This window comes from Onychomys torridus, chromosome 3 (genome assembly GCF_903995425.1).
Source record: "Onychomys torridus chromosome 3, mOncTor1.1, whole genome shotgun sequence".
NCBI classification, from domain to species: domain Eukaryota; kingdom Metazoa; phylum Chordata; class Mammalia; order Rodentia; family Cricetidae; genus Onychomys; species Onychomys torridus.
Genome location: NC_050445.1, coordinates 160,006,845 through 160,027,730, shown reverse-complemented (window position 1 = coordinate 160,027,730; position 20,886 = coordinate 160,006,845). Strand labels below are relative to the sequence as shown.

The window sequence follows — 20,886 nt, the reverse complement described above, 5'->3', positions numbered from 1 at the left end:
CCCTGCTGGTGGTGATATTCAGCATACAGCTCACTTGCTGAGACATGCATTTGAGATTCCCCATGACTTAGCTCTTCTTCATGAACATCATATTTGATTGTAGCATAAATCTTAAAGAGTCTTATCAAACACAAGGCCAGTTATTGTGATGAATGCTGGAAGATCAGAGAAGCAGAACAAGCTATAGCTACCTCACCTCTCCAGTTCCTCAGCTGATCCTGTTTCCTTCAGACTGGAAGCCTCTGTTTCCTCATCTGAAGGGATCTCAGCTGAACTGCTGCTCAAAAGCCTAAAAGCTTAACCAGCCAAAATGCTTCTAGTTTCTGGTCCTCATGCCTTATATACCTTTCTGCTTTCTGTCATCACTTCCTGGGATTAAAGGCATGTGTCACCATGCCTGGCTGTTTCCAATGTGGCCTTGAACTCACAGAGATCCAGAGGGATTTCTGCCTCTGGAATGCTAGAATTAAAGGCGTGAGTGCCACCATTTGCTAGCCTCTGTATCTAGTGGCTGTTTTGTTCTCTGACCCCAGATAAGTTTATTAGGGTGCACAATATTTTGGGGAACACAATACCACCACATTTGATGTCAGCATGTTTTATGAAACTTAAACATTTCTGTCATTTGAATTGCATATGTTTATTAGACATTGATACAATAGTGAATTTCAATGAAATAAATCTCCTAGAGTACTTGAAGAGAGCTAGCTGAAAATGGAAATGAATGTGGTCGGACACACACAAGCACTCTCCCTACCCCCATAGTAGTCATGAACACATACTATGGTGTAGGGTTGTGTATTGTCTTGATACCCAGATTCCATACTTGGTAATCCATCTACTTCCCACCATGTTTTTTTTTTTTTTTTAAATTTTGAATTGATACTTGTGGAGTTCTCAGGTTACTCTTGTGTAGAGTGGAGAAAAACTTGAGTTGCCTAACCCAAATGTTTCCAGAGGAGGTTGGAATTGTCTATAGTCTACCTCATTTTTATTTATTTTATTATTTATTTATTTATTTATTTATTTATTTATTTATTTATTTATTTATTGGTTTTTGGAGACAGGGTTTCTCTGTGTAGCTTTGTGCCTGTCCTAGAACTCACTCTGTAGCCTAGGCTGGCCTTGAACTCACAGAGATCCACCTGCCTCTGCCTCCCGAGTGCTGGGATTAAAGGCATGCACCACCACTACCTGGCTCATTTTTATTTATTTAATTATGTTTTTATTTATTTTGAGACAGGAGTTACTGTGTAGCCTAAGGTGGCTGTGGCCTTGTGTTTATTCTAGTTCTTTGTCTCAGACTTCTTACTGCTGGATTTATAGACATGCTATCTATCTGGCTCACTCTGCCTTCTTGTTTCAACTCCCACACTTATAGGTCCTTTTTTGTTGTATATGTGCACATGCATGCACACTTGTATGTGTGTGTGTGTTGTGTTTTAGTGCCATTTTTATTGTTTTCTTTCTTATTTTAGAAGTTATTGTTTTAAATTTTAATATCTCACTCTCTATAGTGGATTGTAAGCCTTGGGCTAAATTCCATCTGGTGTTCTTAAACCTAAGGTTGTGTTGGGCCTTCTAGGCTAGTCCATGTGTTAGAGAGCCATCATTAGGAATACTAATGAATCAATGATATAGTACATCTCCTCTTGCTGCAGGAAGAAGAAATATACTGTTACAAACAGGTAAACACTGGGAAAATTAAAAAAAATTTCTAAGTTTTAATGTAGATAAGGAAAATATTTTAAATCTAGCTGAATTGTGAATACCTGAGATATTAATGAAGAAAAGCATCATGGATAGCACTGCTTCAAGAACAAAGCAAAGAAAAAGTTAGCCATGTGACTCAGGGTCTGTCAAGCACTTCATTCCTGGCTAGCACTGGCTGACTTACACATCCACCAAAGCTGTGCATATGATATGTGTGACACAGGCATGCAAGGAAGATTATGCAAATCAGAAATCTGCAGAAAATTTCCAAAAGCAGCTGCCAAGGAGATGAAGAAGGGTTTCATGGAGGAGCAGTTTGTCAGACTATGGGAGACTAGCTTGTGTTATGATGCCACAGAGCACGAATGTCCTCAAAAGCCCCTGGTTTTAAATCATTAAAAGGCTGTCAAATCAATTACTTGTAATAAGTCTATGTTTTTGGGTGACAGAAACATACTGAAAACAAGGTTATGGGTTGATCAACTGGTAAAAGGGTTGTGATCAGAGAACTGCAAGAACTGAGCCATGTATCTCCCAGAGGAGCAATGACTCTGTATTCAATAACTTAGTATGTGTGATAACCTTTAAAAGCTTCAACACAACATGTACCAAGGGTTAATTTATTTTTTAAAATGTTTATTTTTATTATTTTGAAAATATGTATGTGTACATGTGTGTTCGTATGTGAGTACAGGTGCCTGTGGAAGCCAGAGGCACCAGATCTCCCTGGAGCTGGAGTTACAGGGAATTTGTAAGCCACTTGACATGCGTGTTGGGGACCAAACTCTGGTCCTCTGCAAGAACAGTATACACTCTTAACCATTGAACCATCTCTCTAACCCTAAGATTCAACTTCCTGTTGTTTATCATTAATAGATTATAGTGTACAGCCCATAGGGAATGAAGCTGGTTGGGAACTCTTGGCTGGGTGCTGGGAATAGTCTTCAGGCAAAGCTGTTTTCTTTGGATGGAAAATCTCAGGTTTATTCCTAAGACTTTTCAACAAAGGGAATGAGGCTGTTATAGATTTTCAAGAACAATTTTTCCTGAGATCTTCAGGGTTATCAATTCTATGTTAACATTCTCAGAACATAATTTAGTGAATCTATTTGTGTGAACTTGGTTTTTCAAATGTAGTTGGTTCATGTCACAGCATTAGCTTATTTAGGGCTAGTAAAGGTGTATTTGTCTCTTTTGTATATACATCCTGGACTGGGGTCACATTCCCACCAGCAGAAAATTCTATTCTGGGCATTCATAGCAGCATCAGTGCCTTATGCCATTTAGCCACAGCATGAGTCTTCAGTGACATTTCATATGGCTATGACTTGTGTTCTTTCGAGGACCAAAGAGACTAAATACCTTTTTAATTACTTAATGGTTAAGAAATATGTCTATTGTAACTAAATGTGGTGGCATGTACCTGTGATCATCTCTGCACTGGGGAGGCTGAAGCAGGAGGATCCCAAATTTGAGGCCATCCTGGACTGTATACAAAGATACTGCTTTAAAATCCAAAAGACAAATACCCATTTTTAACTAGCCCTAAATAAGCTAATGCTATAACATGAACCAAATACATTTGAGGAACCAAGCTCATACAAACAGATTCACCAAATTATGTTCTGAAAATGTTAACATAGAATTGAAAGAACCCTAGAGGTCTCAGGAAATCCCCATAATCACAGTGTGGCTTAAAGGGCTTGTAATGAAATCATGAGATGCCTCTAGGCAGAAGGATCTGATTGCCAGAAATAGCTATTATTACAGTTTCAGTGGCAGACAGCAGAATAAGAGAAAATAGTAATGCAAATTACTCCTGAATTCAAAGCAAAATAAATTTAAATAAAAATCATAAAAATACTGACAACAGCAGTCCATCATGAATGTCACAGGGAACATATCACAGTTAAAAAGATTAATTATTCAATTCCTTTTGAATTCAGCTGGTGATTGCTTGGATCTGAAATGTTCTACAAAGACACATGTGTTGAAGGCTTGGTCTGGAGCCTTTGGTGTTGGGGGAGGATGGAACCTTTAGGAGGAGCCTGGGAGGAGGAAGTTGGGTCTTTGGAGTGCCCTGGAAGAGGGTATCTGGTACTTCCTTCTCCTGTTTGCTATTTCCTGGCTGCCCAGGTTTTGAGAAAATAACTAGCAGAGGTGAAGGTTTGAACAGAGACAGCTCGCCTATGCAGCTCAGGTGAGAGTGGGCCACACTGGAATCTGACTGTAGATTCCAGCAGGTCACAGCTAGGAATAAGGAGGCAGAATGTGTAAGAATTCTCACTGAAATGTGTTCACTCTTCTGGGACGAAAACAGGAGCAGAGGGCAGTGTGTGGCCTTGTGGATAACATGTAATAGGTAAATACTTTCCATTGATTATGGCTTGTCATTGAGTTATTCTCATGGCTGAGGGCTTGAGGTTAGGGATGGCCTGGGCCTGGGAACCAACTCTGTGTCATGTCAGAATTCTGAGGAGGTAAGGATGCACTGGGTCAGGTAGAATCACGGGGTCAGCCTTACCATGTGTGACTTGGCAAATTATTGAACCTTTCTTAATCTTGATTTCCTCGTGTGTAAAGTTGGAACAGTAATAAGGTTTCCCTTGTGAATTGTTGTGATGGTTAAAGCAACCACACTATGTTCTGCTGTGAATGTTATACTCTATGTTGTGTGTGCTATGACTAAGCTAGATCCCATTGCTTGCCAAGGAGTGGGCCGCTTGAAACATTGTGTGCCCACTATATGCTGTGCCCTGTTTTCTGCTCCTTCCCTCTGGGACAGACCTCATCATGTATCCCAGTCTGACCTTGAACTTAACACCATCTCAGTCTTCCCAGCTCTATTATTTATTTATCTGCCTTTGCTGTCATCGTCTTACTTAACCCTCACAACTGAAGCAAGTTGCATTTATGATTTACATTTTTCACATGTAAGAAAAATAAGGTGTGAGGAAGTAACCCATCAAGAATAACAAATGCAGCCACTGAATCTAGGGCTCATGTTCACAGCACCATGAATCCAGGGCTTTCTCCACCCAAGCTCATATTCACAGCACCATGAAGTCTGTCATTTATAAGAGTGGACACTGAAGAGTTACTAGGAACCTGTGGTTGAGGACTGAAGTGGGAGGGTTGGTTTCAGGGCACTCAGCTGCCTTGTAATGCTGTAGCAGAGGGAGAAGCCAGGTAAAACTATGCAGCCACAGTAGCTAAACTGCAGAAAAGGACATCAAGGGTGTGAAAGAAGGGGACTTCCCTGATAAGATTTGAGAGCTTTTCCAGAGTGAGGAGTGATTCACACCAAGACCCTTCCATAAGACCCTGGCCCCCTGCGGGATTGAAATTGAGAACATCTGTATTTGATCTGCTGTGAAAGGAGCTTCCTACCAGACACTTCAGGGATTCTCTGAGGCAGTTGCTGCTGCCTGCTTCAGAGGAAGAGAGTGGCTATCTGTCTTTAGAGTCTATGACCTTGATACCTCCTCCATGGTTCTGCCTTTCTTGGGCAGCTGTAGACAGGTAGTCTCTGGTTACTGTGTCTCCCCATTTCCTGTTCCTGCCCTGTTTAGGAATCTTGTCCTCACATCTCTCTCTCTTACTGCCCAGTGTACCTGTGCTTTCTAGTTGGTGCAGTTTCCACCTATCTCTATTCTTTCACAATTTTGTTTAATCCAAAGCAGTGCATTTGCTGCTGTTTTTTATGCCTCATTCCCATGACTCACTGCAACTTACTTGACAATCCACATCAGTTACAGTTTGCTTATTCATCAATATAATTTGGTAATTTATATTCTTACATTATCAAGCCCTGGGGTGGTGGTGTTAATGGTCCTCCTTCTCCTCCTTCTCCTTCTCTTCCTCCTCCTTCTTCTCTTCCAGAAATCCCTATTCTGCACATGTTAAACTTGATAAATACCAATTAATTGACTAATTTAATAAAAGAATTACTTACCAAGAAAGACAATCTTAGAAACTAAAATAACACATTTGTAAATAATTTCATGCTTATTGTGAAGGTATAGCATAAGCCATAGCTTGGGTGTGGTATAGTACCAGGTCTCCATCCTCTGGATAATTTTAGTGGAAAGAAGGTGAATGAATGCAGGCTTTATGGCCAAAGAAAAAGGTATAAAAGACAAAAAAAATGGGTGGAATGTTTCAGAGCCATGCTGGAAATTAATATACTTGTTTGGAAAGCATAGGTCAGCTGTCAGCTTGCCTAAAATCCCTGAGGACCCAGCTAAGGCAATAGGAAAGCCTGTGCTATGCACACTGATCATTATTCTGTTTCCCTTTTCTATAGCCTTTGTAATAAATGAAACTTCTATAAATTGTGATATTACTTTGTTACCTGACTTTATTCAAGTAAATGAAAATAATTTAGCCATAAAATTGGTATTAGATTTAGAGAGTTTCATTGAGTTTTCTTCTAGTAATTGGAGCACAAGGAACAAATATTCAAACATTCTGTGTAGTCATGTAAGTTTAAATAGTTGCTTAGTTTTATTTGTTTTTTTAATTTTAAGAACTTAATTTTTCCTTGATGTTTACTAATGTTTGAGTGTGCATTCCCTTTGTGTGTGTGTGTGTGTGTGTGTGTGTGTGTTTGCATGCATGTATATGAGTCTGCCTTGGTCAACTTCCCTTTCCTTCAGCAAACACCTGGGATAGTTAAGCTTAAAGAAGAAAAATTTAATTTGGTTTGCTATTTCAGAAGTGTCTCCATAATTGATCGACCTGTCATGTTAAGCCTGTGGGAAGGTAGCCCATCATGATGGAAGCCCATGCAAAATAAAACCATTTTCCTCATGGGATGGAAGCAAGAGAGGAAGAAAGAGGAAGAGGCCACGGTATCATGATCCTAAAGGGATGTGACCCAGGCGACCTAGAATATCCCATCAGGGTCTACCTTCCAATAGTGCTAACCTAAAAATCAAGCTGGGAACACATGTGCCTTTGGGGAAAATTCATACAAATTAGAGGTCAGATCACTCTATGTTCCTGAATGTAACTCCCGCTCCAAGAGATCTGTCACTCTTCTGGCTTCTGTGGGTACCTGCACATATCACACACACACACACACACAAATAAATAAAATAAGAATAAAATTTTAAAGGAAGAGTTTTTCTTGGCTTACATTTTGAGGATACAGTCCATCATGGTGGGTAGGCATAGTGGCAGGTAGCTGGAGCAGGAAGCCAAGAGATCTTCTCTCAACTACACATACAAAGCAGAGAGTGAAAACTTTAAGTGGGGTGAGGTTATAAACTCTAAAAGCCTGCCACCAGTGACATGCTTCCTCCAGCAAGGCCACTATCCCAAAGGTCCCATAACTTCCTGAAACATTAGCACAAACTGGGGACCAAGTGCTTAAATATCTTAGTGTACCTGGGACATTTCTCATTCAAACCAACACACTTTCCCTGCCACAATGGACTGTATTTATTCAAACCATGAATCAAAAGAAATGTTTCCCTCCTAAGTTGCTTCTTTTCAGGTAGATATTTGGTCATAGCCATGAGAAAAGCAAGGAGCACACCTCTTTCAGCGGCTTGTCAGAGCCCCCATTGAAAGTGAGCTGCTGTCTGAGGGGATGTGTGTGGTTAGGCTGTAGAGTACAGGCTTTGGGACAGAAAGCAGAGAGGAGCAGAGGAAACACTTGGGAGAGAATCAGAAGACACCTAGGAAATCCAGACCTGGTGTTCTGGCCACACCTGGTCCCATCTTATAGGGAGGTGGGGTAATAGACGTTTATCCAGGCTCCATATGTGAAGAGTGAATGTGGTGTGCCATAAAGCTTTAAAGACAGCTAAACACCAACTGAGAGGAAGAGGAGCCAGAGGGATTTATGGGAAGCATTCCTGAATTTTATTTTATTTTATTTATTTATTTATTTATTTTGGTTTTTCGAGACAGGATTTCTCTGGCATTCCTGAATTTTGAAGAAAGTGTTTTCCTGATGAGAAAATTAGATCCTGACAGCTCTGTTTGCTATGAGCAATTTCACCGAATAGCAGCTTCAGACAATGTTGATGGCTTCTGCTCTGATGGAGCAGGTAAACAGCTACAGTGCTCTGTAATCACATGTGGGTATGAGTGAAACAAGGACTTCCCCACAGCAGCAAGTCAGCCCCAAGTTCTTCCATCCTGGTGGAGAAGAGCAATAACATCTTGTTCAAAAGTTAAAGATTCAGCCTTGTCCTTTTTCTCAGAAGTTCAGTCATGGCTCAACGGCTCCTGTGATCTCCCTTCCCACCCAATTCCTAATATCAACTCCAACCCTGGGAGCAAGCCTTGTAACATTGAACACAGGCACCCAGGGTTCCCTTGTGTAGTGAAGTTAATGCTCCTGGTATGTTTTAGATGTCAGGTAGGGACACTGGGTAAAAATGACGAAGGACACTAGGCTGATAGGGCAGTATGTGAAAGCACATGAACTGAGGGAATCGGGTACATTTGCAAACAGTTCAGTGTTTGGGGCTAAGTGTATTAAATACTGTAAACATATTTCCTGCATATAATTAAAATGAATTTTACTTTTTCTAAGCTTGTGTAATAATTAAGTAAAAGAAAAGCATATAAATAAAAATTATATATTGAAAAAAATTATATTATGAAATAACCCAAAAGTTAACCATGTGTAAAAGTTAAAATAGCTGTATACTAGATTTTTTGTTTATAGATATGCTTTTCTAATTTTTGTGGGTTGGGTGGAATTGTGGCTTGGTAAATATGTGTTTATAAAAACTGTGTGTGTGTCTTAAATGCCCTTAATTGTTCTATGGAGTAATTTACAACCTGTTGGCACTGTAGTGAACTATGAGACTTGAAAGAAGCAGGGACATTAGTGGGGCCTTTTATAGAAAGCCAAAAAAGTTCTCTTTGTTATTTAAAGTTGCAGGGGAGTCATTTAACCAAGTCCCAGAAGCTGATCATAATTTAAGTCATTAAACTCATAATTTAAGCTGAAGTCTATCTATGATGAAGCTTATTGTTGCTATCTTACTTTTTAAACCCCCTTTCCCTTGAAGTTATCACACTAAAAATGAGATAATAATTGCCAAAACTTACAGAGAATTCACTTTATGGAAGCTATCAGGGCAAGCACTTTATAAATGATTTGTTTCATTCATTCATCAGGGACCCAATGATGTAGGTGTTTTGAAGGTTTCGAAGAAGCATTTGAGCGTTTAGAGAATTTTCTTAGGATAATTAGGAAGTGAAAGACCCTAGTCAGACCCAGAACAGTGTACCTCTGAGAATTGGTGTTGCTGGATTGGAAGAATTGGAACTGGTATGTGGCAGAGCTTTACAGCCTTCTAGTATGTGGGCATCTTTCAGCATGGTGTTTACAACAGCAGTTCATGTGTCCTTGTTAGGTAGCTTTATAGTGATTAGTAGCCTGAGGACATTGAGGATGGACCCCTCCCTAATGATATCTACTTCTGGTCTTGAGTGGACACATGACATTCTGATCTACTCCAAAAATGGAACATTACATCTTATTATCTTCTCCCTTAAGAGTTAATCCAGCTGGGCTTGTCAATCACCTACCAGGAGTCCATCCCCCAGGGTAGCTGATTTACTTAAAGCCACGGTAAGAAGAGGGGAGGAATAATTATCTCCTTAATGGGATAATGAACTTATCCTTCCTAGAAATCCTTCCCCTGGGCAGTTACTTGCTGAGCTTCCATTTTGTAAAACTGCATGCAGCCGGGCAGGTTTCCTGAGTTACCTGGAAAGGCATAACTTTTTGCTTTTCCATCTTCTAATATCTTTTTCTTTTCCCTGAGTCTCTGAGGTTTCTCATTCCCCCTCCCCCGAAGCTCCCTCCCTTCTGGTATGCAGCAGCTTGTCTGCCATGTGGCTGCTTACTGATCACCATCACTGAACCTGCCTGCTTTCTTAAAGGCTTGGCTTTGACTTTTCTTCTCTGTCTCCTTGACCACTGCCAAGACTTAACAGCTGGTCTGCCCTGGTTTTTGCCTCTCAAACTCTAATAAAATTGTTCTTGAGATACCTACCAACTCTGTTTTAAAATTCTTTTGTAAATTAGACTAAGCCCTCCCCTAAAGGAACTCCGTTTTCCCCTGCAACATATGCACCCAATTTGGGGATCCCCAAAATTTTTAGAAGCATCCTGAGAGGGTCTCAAGGTCTTCTTTTCTGCCAACTGTGGCTGTAGTGTTCTGTGTGGAGGAAACAAGGGCTTAGGGCTCTAGAAGGGAGGTCAGTTCAGGCTCAGAGGAGGAGACTCCATATCCAGAGTGCCCAGTTTGTACCACCACTCCTTTTATGTTGGTCCTACGCAGTGAACAGTGTTTAGGGTCCATCTAAACCTGCAAACACTGCACCCTCAACTCCTCACCTTTGCTCTGTCCCTGTTGCAGTTTTCCTGCTCAGGACTCTCCAGCAGATTCCAGGGAGGGGAGCTGCCTGCTCAGCCTTTTCATTCTCACATGCTAGGCTCAGATGCCCACCCTGGAACCTGTGATTGACAGGGTCACCTAGCTATCAACAGCTTTCTTTCCAGTCTCAGACATTTCCAACATCTGGCATTGTTCCTTGTGTCCCTTGATTCTCATGCCCTGTCACAAATGAATAAGTCACTGGGCCTAGAAACAAAACAGAGCCTGATGCACATGGTGACATGTGATGCCATTTACTTTATGACTTGGAATTCCCACCCCAAACTATAACACTGCTACAAAGACCCCTTTAGCATCTTAACAAAGGGCTTCTCTCTCTTAAAGGGCTCCTATGATTAGACTAGCACCCCATGCCATGTGGCTGGTCAGTTCTGAAAACTCCTAATTCTCTAATTGCTCTGTTAATAGTTGTGAGGGTCTATAAATAGAAAGTGATAAACCCTATTATGACTAAGCCTCCCAAAGCTTTGTTCTAATCGTTCCCTGAACCACTGAGCATTTAAAGCTCTGTTTCTGCAACCCATGGATCTCTATCTACCAGAAAAACCTTAGGTTTGCATGTGCTGAATGAACAGTCTAGGTGGCAATGATGTGTCTCTCTGTCCTGGTTCCCTTTTGCTTTGATCATGCCTGCTATAAGTAAGTTATGCAACACATTCCTGCCTCTGTTCGGCTCCCATAACATGATGTAACAGGATTTCCTTGCTGTATTTTGACATTTTTGAAACTAAATTGAATTTGACAGTGCTCAACATTGCAATGTTACACCCCTACTGGCCCAGAAGAGCCTCCTGGAAGGCTGTAGGGAAGGTGGCTTGAGGTTCTGCATCATGCTTATGAACGCCATTGGCTCTTGACAATACTCAAGGCTAGTTGTGAGTCATGAAGATATTTGGACATGGTAGTCTTTTAGTTTCTAAGTAGAAACAAGGGTTCCTATTTTCATCATGATTTCTGTATTGGGACTTTAGATGCCCTGATTTCCTATCTGTTTCTGCTTTTATTGCAAGGTGCTGATGCTCCATGATGGTCCTGGTGGAAGTTAAGGTTAGTGTGTTGGGTCCTGACCTGGAAAGAAACTTTTAGGTTTGTTAAGGATTTGAGGTACAATGTATCAAAAATTGTTATAAAGCTGGTGAGGGGTGTTCAAAAGGATAATGTTCAAAAACCCTTGTGGGAAACAGTTGGTCTGAATCTCTGTCCATGTGGCTGTCTTGGCTAAATAACCCAAAGACCTGGAAGATGTGGAAGAGGGCCATTAAGAATCCAGGAAGCATGTCTTCAGATTTTCTTATCTGGGAAGATGGTGAGAACCACTATTACATTTAAATGTCCCATATGACCCTGATGGAACTTTTTTTATTAATTGATTTTGAATTGTGTTAAAATACAGCATCTACTGAACAGGCAGAAGCAAGAAGAGAAACCTAGGGTGATTTCATAAGATAGACTGTCTCTCCCTTTCAGCCCACACTTCCTCTGCTCCACCCATCTTCCTTGAGAGCACTAGGATACAGGCAAAGGCAATCCTATGCTTGTGAGCTTGAGTGATGTTCCCTAATACCATACAACGTGCTCTCTTATAGTAGAGTTGGGCAAACACAGTGTTTGGGTTTCCTCTTTCTTTTGGGCCAGCGCTTGACAGCTTGTCAGCCTGTGGGATTCTGAATTGGCGCTGGGAAGTTAGGCTTTTTGTGTGCAGAGATCTTACAGTTTTAAAAGAGAAACTGACAGAGATACAGCTGGCTGGTGTTTTAGAGTCATCTCTAATACATAGTCTTGCCTAGCTTTTTTATCTGATATGTTCAACTTCCAGTGTGTATTTTAGTTGTTTTAAGTATTGAATGTAGAACATAAATAAATTGTAAGAAAACCCCTGATAAATTTTACAGGGTTTGGAATGTATTCAGCAAATACTTCTAGAGTGTATTCCATCCACTACTTCTGTTTCTTCCCCAGAAGGACCATTTATAGATTTTATATTTAGTTTTCCTTTTTTATTTATGATTTTTAACATGTATGTCTGTGTCCCTAAGAATGTATTGTATGCTTTTTTAGGTAAGTATTTGGTTCATTTTATTTTATTTTAAATCATGTGCATATATGTGTCTGTGAGGATGTATAAACAGGGGAAAATGGTGCCTGTGGAGGCCAGAAGAAGGTTCCAGATCTTCTGGAGCTGGGGTGACAGGAGGTTGTGAGCCACCTGATGTGGATGTTAGGAATTGAATCCAGGTCCTTTGGAAGAGCAGTCAGTGCTCTTAACCACTGAGCCATCTCTCTAGTGCTGTATTTTATGTTTTGAATGCTTTGAAATGTAAATTAACTGAAGCACTAGTCTGTAGATACTTTTGGGTTGCCTTTTCACCCACCTTTCTGTTTCTGATATTCATCTGCACCCTTTGGTGTGTCCATAAGTTTCTTATCAATGGCCGTTTCCATTCTAGGATCACACATTACATGTGTACAGCTCAGGATTATACCCATTGATTAATCCATTTATTTGTCAATGTTTGATACTGTCAGACTTTAAAATTCTGGCCAGTTAGGTGAATGGAATGGTGATGCATCACTGTGGGTTTGGTTGTTTTTCCTATAAATGCTAAAGAGAATTAGGATGTTTCATGGTATGCTGTTAACCACTCAGATTGTCTCTTCAGTGTAGTTCATGTTTTAATTCTTTTGCTTATTATTTTATTAGTGGGTTGTTCATATCTCCTGGGCTGTTCCTGTCTACATACCCCTGAGTTATTATGATCTCTATATAATTTATCAATGGATGTTTATATATTGCTCTTTTCTTTCTTCTTTGGGGGGCAGAAAAATATTCAAAATTTATTTTCGGATAGACAGCATCAGCAAGTAAAACTACACTGTGGTTCACACATTCATTCACAGGGTGTGAGAAAACCATAGCTGCTATGTTCTCTGTAACAATATCCGCTTCATAGTGCAAACAGGTAAACAGATGAGTCAGTGAATGCTTTCTCACATGGTTTACTTACAATCCCAGAAGGAAAGGCATGACCAGGCAAAAACCAAAACAACAAAATTTTGGATCCTAAAATCAGGTGCAACAACAAAGAGGGGAAACTTTGACTGACAGCCTTCATTCACATTCTTTGGAGAAAAAGCTTCTTCTTCCTCATTAAATCATAAGAGCATGGTTACAACAGCTGTTCAAAGTTATTACATGTTCATACATGTAATAGAAAACCAAACAAACCCATGAAACTAACCATGAAGACATCTTGAACATCCAGCCTTTCTCACCAGTATTTGGACTCTGGGGTTTAAGATCTGTGAATACTTCGTTGGTCACAAAATAGCAAAGTAGATTCTCTCTCTCTCTCTCTCTCTCTCTCTCTCTCTCTCTCTCTCTCTCTCTCTCTCTGTGTGTGTGTGTGTGTGTGTGTGTGTGTGTGTGAAAATCTTTAGGACTTGGAGTAAGGAAATGGAACAATAACAACAGAAAGATCATGGAACTGTAATAGAAGAACTGGCCCTGTTGGGAGTTTCTCTCTTAAGAAGGAACATGCATTTCTTCCATGCTGCAGGCACTGAAAAACCATATCAAATCACCCAAGGTTCCCTCTCTGATACCCATCCACTCCAGGGTTTGGGAAGAAGGTGGTTTGTGTAAAATGTGGGGAGCAGGTGGCATTCTTGGGCATCCAAAAATGTTTACTAAAGGTCAGTTTGTGGAGGGTATCCTACCAAAGGCTTCAACATTGAAGGAGGTGGTTAATTTTTTTAGTTTTCTGAGGTTTCTTTTTCTTTCCTTCCCATTAAAGTACATTAAAACAACAACAACAAAAACAAACAAACAAACAAACAAACAAAACTACAAGATGAATAAAGTATAGGAGCTAGTTCTCCCTCCCAGGTGTCCATTTACCTGAACACAGCTGCCAAGGAAGTACACAATACACTGGCAACTCCACCCTCCCCTGGTGGAGTGGAGTAGCTGTCTCTCCCCCACAGTCAGTGAGTCCCAGCGGTTTTGATCCGACACAGGTGGAAGTCTTTGGAAAGAACTACGAGGTCATATAAAACTTCTAGTATATGATTTGCCCCAAGCAACAAAATTATTTTTCAAAACCTGCTTCTTTCCAAAACTAACAAAAATAAAAATAAGGAAAAAAATTGTCTGTTTTATTATTTTGTCTTGTTTTTCTATTTTCTTATGTTTTGTTTTCATTTTTTTTGGAAAGCAACATAGTAGCAGTCATGATTATAGGATTGCCCAAGGCTGTGTTCACAAGCATAAACACAATTTGCATATCGAGAAGAGAAAAAGCAGGAGGAGATGGATTAAGAAAAAAGGAAAACTGAAAAATAAAACAAATTCTGGAATCTTGCTTTGGCTGCATCTCTCTTCCACCTTAGTTGACTGTAATCTTGTTTTCTTCCAGAAATTAGGGGAACTGGTGTTTGGCCACATGATCTCAAACACACATCCTGGCTTGGAAAATGTGGCATTGCTTACCACAGAGATGGTCCCCAAGGACACAGGCAGAGTGGGGATGCCTCTACTTTGGATCACAGAGGTCTTCTTGGTCTTCATGACTAGACTGCCATTGAGGACGCCAATGTACTGGTTCCACACAGCAGGGTCCACGCCCAAGGAGTTCCTTGGGAAACATCTCAGACATTCCCTTTCCCTTCCCATCCAGTCACGGTGCTCTCTGTGTTAAGCTTTCTACCCTGGCAGATAGAGTTATTGTAGGTCCAGTATGTAATGTAGTGTGTTAATATTTAAGAGGCGCTACCTAGCGCCTCTTAAATACTAACGTTGGTGCCGTGCGGAAACGGGCGCTTCCGGGTGCTCTGTGCCTGGAAACCTGGGAACCGGGACAGAAACTGCGCTACACACACCGGGAACTCTGCTCCGTTCATGACAGATCACTCTCCTTTAGCCTGGTCGCACAAATCCGCATGCAACACCGCTACTGATTGGTGAGTTTTCCCCTTTTCTTTACTGGCTACTGCTGGCCCCCATTGCGGGCCTGGATTTCCAGCCACCTCCCACGTCTGCAGCTTGAGATATTTCGTGAAGGGACCACCACCGTCAGGTGTGTCCTGGGGGCTGTGTGAAGCCGGCACGTTCTTTGTCGGGCACTGGGTGTTGAGGGCTCCCGGGGAGCCCTTGCCTCACACAGCGGTGGGCCCCTGCTTATCAGCTGATGAGCTGATAAGGCGGCTTGTGCCCGAGATCTGTTCAGACCTCCGGGAGATCTTGGCTCCGGATCATGTTTGTTTTTTGTTTTTGCCTCTCCACTGCAGACATGAGAAATAGGACTTCCAACTCGATCAGCCCTACTTAAAGATTCCTAAGCTTATCCATCTCTGTACTGAGAGATGGCCCAAGTATGCTTTAAAAAATAACAAAAAATCCCAATCTTTTACAGGAGTTATCTAATTCTGGTCAGCGAACAGGCAAATGGAAGGAGTTGCTCTTTATCTTAGCTTTCTCTCTCTCTAAAAGCTCTAAAAAGGTAACCATGGCTTATGATTCTTCAGCCAACCAGCACGCACCTCCAGCAGGCCGCTGCAGGTGATGGCCAGCCATGAGAAGCACGGCTTTCCACTATTGATACCACCATGATTTTTTACAGTGAGTCTGCTGTTTTAATGGCTGAAATCTGAGCTATTTGTTTGCGACGGACAATCCCGGGGATTGTCCAGGCTGTGCTGGCATTGGTGGGCACGGTTTTGCTGCCGACAAGAAGGAGCAAAAATGGCATCTGGGGTCTACTGGGTGGACCCACGGCAGCACAGTCGCAGCTCTTCCCATCCCTTGATGAAAGGGGAGGCGGGGGACTTGAGCTGATCTTAGATCTTACTTCATTCTCAGGACGCCTGAGTTGAAGTCTGATCCCGGTTTGTTATTTTAATTTTGTTATTTTCCACTCAGTTACAGCCATGGGACAGAGGGCAGATACCACCCACTTACATTGGCGGATGGGGCGGGTACCGGTAAATTCGGCCGCTTAACAGCTTTGTGGTACTGGTAAACCTGACCGCATAACAGTGTGGCGGGTACTTCAGCCAGCGAATGGGAAAATAAGAGTTGCTTCATCTCCAAGCTTTCTGCTAAATCTCTAAACCCTTCTTTCCTTTCCCACTAAGGCATCTGCCACGTGTAACCTTTTCTGTCTGACTTCCTGCCGGTGGTGGGCGGGCTCAAATGCGCGGGCTTGGGCGGTTTCTAAGACTTGCCCTAACTTACCTTAACTCCACCCACTCATTCTCAAACTACCTTGAGAACCACAGACTGGTCTAAAAGCAGCTGAGATCTAAACAATTAAATTTACAATAATCGGGATGGCTCCTAAGCCAAAAGGAATCAGCTTATAGCCTCAGGCAAGTCTTCCAAAAGGATCAGTTTACAGTCTGCCTACTGGCAGATCTTCCAAAAGCTGTCCTTAAGCCACCAATCGTCAGGAAAAAATTCAGGACACAGAGTAAAATCTGTCTCTTGTTCCCGGCTAAAAGTTAAGTATCTGGAGAACAAGGCTCCTGACCCCACCGGCAAAAGAGTCATCTGTGGCAGTTAAGGTGTGCCAGAAAGGAAAAGCCCGAAAACAAAATTGCCAAATGCTGGCACTCGCTGACTCCGAAAAGCTGTTGGGTCCCTGTTTTAAATGAAAAAGGCCATGGGCTATCGAATGCTCTGCCAGGCCATCAACAGCCTTGTCCTTGTGCTGCCCAGAAAGACAACCAGTCAGCTGACTGCCCCCAGGCGCCAAGACTAATGGGTACAGCAAGCTAAGACCTCCAGCAAACCTAGGCTTGGCTACAGACACAGCAGGGAACCCAGAACTCAGCAGGGAAGCGATCAGTTTCATTCCTTCTGGACACCAGAGCCAATGACTCAGTCCTGGGAGTTTTAGGATGTCACTCCTCCTTTCTATTGTCGGGAACAGAGGACAGCCTTATTTACCTCACTAGATTTAATTGTACTTTCAGAGTTACTTAATGAGAAAGATTTCCAACTAAGTTAAGAGCTCATTGTCTCATTTCAAAGTTACCGCCTGTGTTTCTCATGTGCATACAGACAGGGCCATGATCTTTGCCTTGTCCCTAATTAAAAAAAAGTAAGTTCTCTTCCACTCTCAAGCTCCAGAGGACACCAGGATCCACTGCCTTGTCACCAATTCCAGAGGAATAAGGTATCACCCCTTTCCCGACTAGGGCCACACAGAGCCGGAGGCAAAAGGGACCATCAAAATATACAGGCGGTAAGGATATAACAATCTATCACTGTTCAATACTCAACAACTGATCACCTGTGTTTCCCAAACGCTAAACTAGCAAAACAAACAGGTGCCTTAAATAAACCACCTCAAATAAGGCTTATCTCAGGTAGAAAACCAAGCAGAGTACTAAAACATCACAGCCACTTTAAACATGTCTCCAACCAGACAGGCCAGATCTACCTCAGATAAATGTCAACTCCAAAAATAAAATAATAATGAGTCTTTTCTCTAAGCTTTTTATGTCACCAGTGTTTTGTCAGATAGAAGGTTCCCAGCCACACCATGGAGGATGGACAGCTGCAGAACTTCATCCTAGGACCAGCCACACTATGGAGGATGAACACAGCTACAGGACTTCATCCCAGGACTTCAGGAGACAGCTTCCCCATCTCCCCCAAGAACCAATCAATGTCCCCCATTCACCCTGAAGCAGTCTTTGAGAGAAACGGCGTCCCATACCCATCTATCCACGTTTTTTTTTTTTTTTTTTTTTTTTTTTTAAAACATGAGAGTCAGGAATGATAGAGATTACATGTCCACACGGTTGGGCTTGCCTGGTGGACCGCCTAACTATTTCCGGTTCAGAATAGCCATCTCCAGGTCAGACATCTTGAGGGACCGGGACTGGGACTCTGTGGCTTTACATGGTTGTGTAAAGCGTGCATGGGCAGCCATGTAATCTACACACATGTGTGGTGTACCCACAGGAGTTCCTGTACGCATGCACAGCCCAACCTTTAAAAAGCCGGTGCCATCTTGCATGAGTCTCTCAGTCTCTCTCTCCCCCCACGTGTGTTTCACACAGGCCTGTCACCTCTATCTTTAATAAAACTCTTCTGTGGTCTTGTCGTGTTTGGGATGTGTTCCTAGCGCCTCTTAAATATAACATAGTGGACCTTCAGGTTGTGTTTGGTGGTGAGGGCTCCACTGTGTATGTTGCAGACAAAAGGCTTTTCTCTGGTGTGCATCTGTTCATGGATCTGAAGGGCCCTGGCAGATGAAAAGTTCTTCCCACACTCTGTGCAGCAGTGACCTGTCAACATGGCTATACTTCTAGCAAAGGTGTCATGTGGAGGATCCCACAAAGGTACCATAAACTTCAGCTTTGACATAGGTGGGCTGTACTTGGATATACATTCAGGGGAGGTTGGTACCACACTTTTGCTTTCAGAGAATGACATTGGCCTTGACTTCCAGAGTGGAGACAGATGTTTGGGCAGTGGAGAAGGGACTCAGAAAGAGCATAGAGCAGGGGTCATGAGATAGCAGGGTGATTGGAAGGCCAGACGTGCAGTTGAGGAGAACCAAAATACCATCAGACTTCAAGGTTAAGGGTGTAAGAGCCAATGACAGTGAGCTGGCTGTTGAGACACTGGCATGAAGCAGCTTGTTTGTTTCAAGGTATCTAGAGACAGACCAGGCTTGGGGCTTTCTGGATGAGCAGAGCTACTGCAGTGGGCACCTTATGGGACACATGGTTGCTTAAAGTTGTCAGAGTGTCCACTGTTGGGATAGCGCCTGTGCTACTACCACTGGTTCACCTTGTCCCAGCAAGGGGCTATGGATTGAAAAACAGAGACAAGACAGAGGGTAATTAGTGTCAGCAGAATGTGGAATGCCATTTATTAAAAGAGAGAGGAAACCTTAAATACAGGCTTACAGCACAATGGGAGAACCCCTGGAGGGCAGAAGTTCGCTACTGATGTTTACAATCTTGCATCTAAGTTGTTAACGCCCAATATGCAGGATACACAAACAAGGAACTTCCCTTAAGCATTCCGGAGGGTGGAGACCATCAGGGAATCAGCATAGGGAGGACATCAAGGTCAAGGTCAGCAAGCAAGGCAACAGCTACCCAAACTGGGGCCAGGACCCTACAGTCCACACCAGCCACTTCACAGTGGAGTGCATGCATGATCCACATGTTCACCTAGACTTGGGTTTGTTCTATGAGCTGGATCCTTTGAAGCTACTGCTGTTGCAGACACAGGATCTGCTCCAGGACCTTGGGATGCTGTGGACAGCTGGCTTAGGCACTGTGGTGGTGTCTATGCTCCACTGGTTCACTGCCATCTTGGCACCTCAGAGTGCCTGCAGAGTCACACTGGTGTTGACCACTTTACCTTTGGGAAAGTGACTTTTGTCCTAGAGTACAAGTGTCAGGGCAGCCTCTGTCTTTAAGGAAAGGATGAACTCTGTGCCCAGATTTTCCTTTGAGTCCCCTGAGCTGCTAGTGTTCTTGGGATTGATGACTGTCCTTACTGCTTGGGCTGGCTGGCTGGTGGCTCAGGACAGCTCCTTGGAAGTCATCTGAAGGCACTGGCTTCTCATTGACATTCATGATGAGGACAGGATCATTTTTAGTGCAACCTTTCTTGTGTTCCATAAACTCAGTGGGACTGAAAGAACTCAGCACAGCACTTCTTGCAGACGCGAGTCATCTGTGGGGCCACTTTACTGTGTCCTCTGTCACTTCATCACTATACCCTGGGGAGTTCAATGGAGCACCCTGTTCCCTGTGGTTGCTCGACCTGACCCTCCTCCAAGTTGATGTGCTGAGGCTTTGCCTGCATGTATCTTGACATGGTGCATGCATCAGGGTGCTGGGAATAGCCTTGGTGACTTGACCCCTTTCCACCACCATTTCCTGGAGTTGGGAAATTTTATCCCTCTTTGGTGGAATGTCATGTCCCAGTCATACCTGATATGAAGTCACAACATGCCCGCACGGTTGGGCATGCCCAGCAGACCTAGACACTCCCACCTAGTTATTTCTGGTTCAAAATAGCCATTTCTGGGTCAAAATATCTCGAGTGACTAGGACTCTGTGGCTTTGCATGGTTGTGAAAAGTGCATGCAGCCATGTAATCTACGCACATGCATGGAGTAGCCACAAATTCCTGTATGCATGCATGGCCCACCCTTTATAAGCTGGCGCCATTTTTGCACAGGTCTCTCTCACCCACTTTCTCTTGACCACGTGTGTCCTATCCTATCTTAATAAAAACTATTCTGTGGATTTGTTGTGTTTTGGGACGTTTCCTCACAGGGTAAGAGTGCCAAATAACTAACAATACCCTCTTTTCTGTGTCCTTATTTCATGGGTCATTCTTATGGCCTGAATTGTGTCCTCCCCTTAAGACTTGACATTTATACATTGAAACTCAACCCCAGCAAGTGCCTGTATTTGGAGATAGCCCTTTTCAATCTTTATTTATTACTCTATGTTAGTAATGTATAATGGATTTCATTGTAACATTTTCATGTATGTATATAATGCATTTGGTTGTAGTCACTCCTCCTTATCCCTTATTATCCTGTTAATATTCTAACTGGTCCAGGTCCTCTTACCAACTTTCTTCTTCTTGTTCTTGTTCTCCTTCTCCTTCTCCTCCTCTTCTTCCTCTTCCTCATTCTCTTCCTCTCCCCAACTTCTTCTTCTTGACCTAATGAGTTTCATTTACAGAAGCACAGGTGAG

The 20,886-nt window shown here is 42.5% G+C and overlaps 1 pseudogene; it reads right to left on the bottom strand.

Moving 5' to 3' along the window:
- Positions 1 to 12,509: 12,509 nt before the first annotated feature.
- LOC118580343 lies at positions 12,510 to 19,992 on the bottom strand (annotated as a pseudogene).
- Positions 19,993 to 20,886: the final 894 nt, after the last annotated feature.